Below are 3,677 nucleotides of genomic sequence, written 5' to 3'. Positions count from 1 at the left end.
CGCAAGTAAGATAAAATACTATCATTTGCCTCATTGAGCTCGTGTGCTTATATGCAACTAAAAAAAATCACTCTTACTATACCAAATAATTACCCAACATTAGATATCGTTAATCAATAAAAGAGATTCTTCTTTCTTTTTCTTTTAACCTCGTAAGTGAGATGAAAACATCATCACGTGCTTAAGTTATTATTAAGAAAAAAAATATGAAACGAACAGTTAACAAATGTTTAATTCTGCATGTTCCCACGCATTACCTATTTGGTCACGGATACGGTATTCGTTCCATTGGGAAACTCAACTCCTGTTTCTCAGGGCATTTTTTTGTAAAGGATGCGTATCGGTATCTCTCCGACCAACACGAGGCTACAATACCTGCAACTACCCTTCGCATAATTGGAAAGCCTTATGGAAAATCCGGCTTTTCTGATCTTCCTTTGGAAACTGTGCCGCAACTACCTCCCTCTCCGGATAGAACTGTGTGCTCGGAATATTACAAGGAACTCCAATTGTCCATTGTGTGATCGCATGGATGAAAACATTGACCACCTGTTCCCCACATGCTCTTTCGCCAGAGCTATATGGTTTGGTTCTCAATACTCCATCCGGTCGGAATACTTGGGAAAAGCGGATATACGAGAATAGATCCTTCAGTGGGTTCAACAGTTCTTAAAATCTGACCGTTTCCACCAAACATGTACAATGAATGGATCCTAATTCTTTGGCAACTATGGAAGCATCGCAACTGAGTTTGTTTCAACAATCAGACTGCTAATCGTATGGCACTGCTCCAAAGTGTACAATGTTGTTCGCAACGGTACCAAGTCCTCTTACGATCGGACAAGCCAAATCCCTACATTTAAACCGGCCAAATCGAACAACCTGAACTGGAAACTCAACTTTGCCCCAACAGTTCACCCTTCTCTAACATACTGGTCTTCATTCACTCCAACACAACACATACTTTTGGGGAAGCAGTAGCAATTGTTGGGTTTACTCCTGCTCCAACATACATTGCCACATATTACCAAGGTCATTCAAAACTACACAACCAGCTACTCCTAGCTCGAATGATCTTACTCAAGCTAAAGCACATTCGGATCCAATTAACTCAACTGCATTGTTCCAACCGAAAATGGTATCCACTATTCCGAGGCAAAGTACTGGTCAGTGGAAGATCGAGCCCATCCATCAGGATATTAAATTGCTTCAGCAAGGCATAAGCTTTGAAATGTCAACCGGAAGACACATGCTACGTCGCAAACTCTATCACCTAGCCTATCGTCGCATAGTTACTCAATCCTTGAGGGATTGGGCTAAATAATAATCACTCTATGCAGTTTATGCTTTTGTTATCTTACCAATAAAAAAATTCTGCATGTTGTATTAAAAGAAACTTCACCAAGTAATTATAATTAGTTCACATGTACCAAGCTCCTTTTTTTTTTTTTATAAAATGATGCCTTAAAAAAAATCTAGTAATCTTCAAAACTATTATGAACTTTAAAAGCTTTTCTTCTTCATTCGAAACCAAAAATCAAAACGAAAATTTAAAATTTTAATTACTTTTTAATTCTAAAAGTAATTAAAATTTTAAAAATAGGATGATTTTGTATGCAAATAAATGTTAACTAAAAAAAGCTGGCAAAAACGAAGGTTCACAGCGAAGAAACCTCTGGCAAACTGCGGGCCTACTTTGTAGCCCGTAAGCCGTAAGAATCCTCCAGAATATATATAAAACGACACCGCTTATTTCCACTACTGAGGAGGAAAAAATAAATTGACTCTATAGGGCCCAACCGGGTTCGAACCGGTGACCTCTTGATCTGCAGTCAAATGCTCTACCACTGAGCTATGGACCCAAGTTGGCATGTGAGATAAAAATAATTTATATATCATTATTAAACAAATAATTTATGGTCAATATTAAAGCAAAATTATACCATGCTTTGAACATATCAAAAGGAAATGTTAAGCACACTTGACACATGATAATTTTTTTTGTTTTTTGTTTTTTGTCTCTCAAACTAGTTTCTTTGGTTCAGGGAATAACATTGTAGAAAGCCATAGGTTTTCCAATTTCAAAAAAATAAAGGAAGCTTGTTGCAAGAAAATATAACAGTATATAATTAATAAGTGTTGTATCAAATATAACAATTTATAACTAATAAGTGTTGGGTGCAGTGGTAAGGCACAAGAATGTTGGTTTCAAACTTAAAAATGATAGAAGAAAAATCAATAATTTCGAACATTAACTATAAAATTAAAAAAAAAATAGCAATATATAATATAATAGAAACCAACCCTTCTCTAAAGCTATTAGCTTTGTAGAGTTGTAATAAAGAACATAATTATTTTTGGATCCGAGATATATATTCAAGGGTAATTCTCCCTTCGAGGGTTCTCTTTTTTCTTCGTCATTTTCTTTACTAAGCTCAAACACTATACTTTCTTCATAATATCCATTTTTTTTTATTGAATTAAGCATCAAAAATTGTCTAAAATATAAATTCTAGTAGGGTAGTATTCTTTAAGCTCACGTTTATCTTGTAAATACCCGAACGTATTCACGTTTATCTTTAATAATATATTTACAAATAAATACAACACTAATTGTTGAATTTCTTCATACATGTGAGCTTTTGAGACAAAACTGACAATAAATTTTGATATATTCACGCATGCATTATCCCACCTAATTTGCATTGTATTATTTTAAAATATTATCACCTTCAAAGTTCAAAATAAAAATAATTTTAAAAAATAGGATATGGATTCTATAACCAATCTTAATTAAATAAAAAAATATTTTTAAAATCTGTCAACAATGCGCTTTTTTTAAAAAAAATTTCACTAATATAAGCAAGAGCATAACAAAATCATGGGTTTTTAAATACTTGGGTAAAATATTGCGGCCTAACTCGCAGCCTGCTATTCGGTCCAAGCTAGCAGACGCTGGATCTTGGGTTGTCGTTTTCCAGAGGGATAAAGGGTTGTCGTTTTCCAAAGGATAATATAATTTTTGACTCAACTTAACAATTAGGTTCACTTTAGTATTTATATATATATATTTCACTTTAATATCTAAATTTGACAACTAGATTCATTTTGCTCCCTAAAATTTAATTTTTTCAGGATTTAATGGTGTGACTAGTGTTCTTGAAACATGATTGGATTGGTCGGTTGAATCGAGATCCGATCAGTATACTAATCCAAACAAAAGGCTAAACCAATTGAATAGGAAACTACCTGAAATCGATAAAAATAAAAAACTGAGACAAAAACCAGTAGTTGAACTAGTTTAGTAAAATATTTATTTTTAATATTATTATGAATTTTTATTTATTTATTTATTATTGGTTTAACTATTGAACTGATCAAACCAATTGAATCGCAGAATCAGTGGTTTGATAAGTTTAACTATTAGTCTGGTTATTAAAATATTGTATAAGATACTTTAATATTGTACCACGTCATCACTAGAACATATATCTATTTTACTTTTCAAGTGATGATATGGTATAATATCAAAGAATCACATCATCGAACTTTTACATTTTTAAATCTAATGACCAAAATATATTTAGTTGCCAAAGTAAATAAAAAAATTCAAATATCAAAATAAACCTAATTACTAAATTTAAGGGCGAGGTATTACGTTATCCCATTTTCAAAAT

The 3,677-nt window shown here is 32.6% G+C and overlaps 1 non-coding gene across 1 annotated transcript; it reads right to left on the bottom strand.

Moving 5' to 3' along the window:
* Positions 1–1,790: 1,790 nt before the first annotated feature.
* On the bottom strand, positions 1,791–1,862 carry TRNAC-GCA (transfer RNA cysteine (anticodon GCA)). Its single transcript has one exon. It is a non-coding gene; the product is annotated as a tRNA-Cys (tRNA).
* Between the last annotated feature and the right edge of the window lie 1,815 nt (positions 1,863–3,677).

This window comes from Gossypium hirsutum, chromosome A12 (genome assembly GCF_007990345.1).
Source record: "Gossypium hirsutum isolate 1008001.06 chromosome A12, Gossypium_hirsutum_v2.1, whole genome shotgun sequence".
Classification (NCBI taxonomy): Eukaryota; Viridiplantae; Streptophyta; class Magnoliopsida; order Malvales; family Malvaceae; genus Gossypium; species Gossypium hirsutum.
The sequence above is the reverse complement of the archived record's forward strand: the minus strand, read 5'-3'. Positions and strand labels throughout refer to the sequence as shown.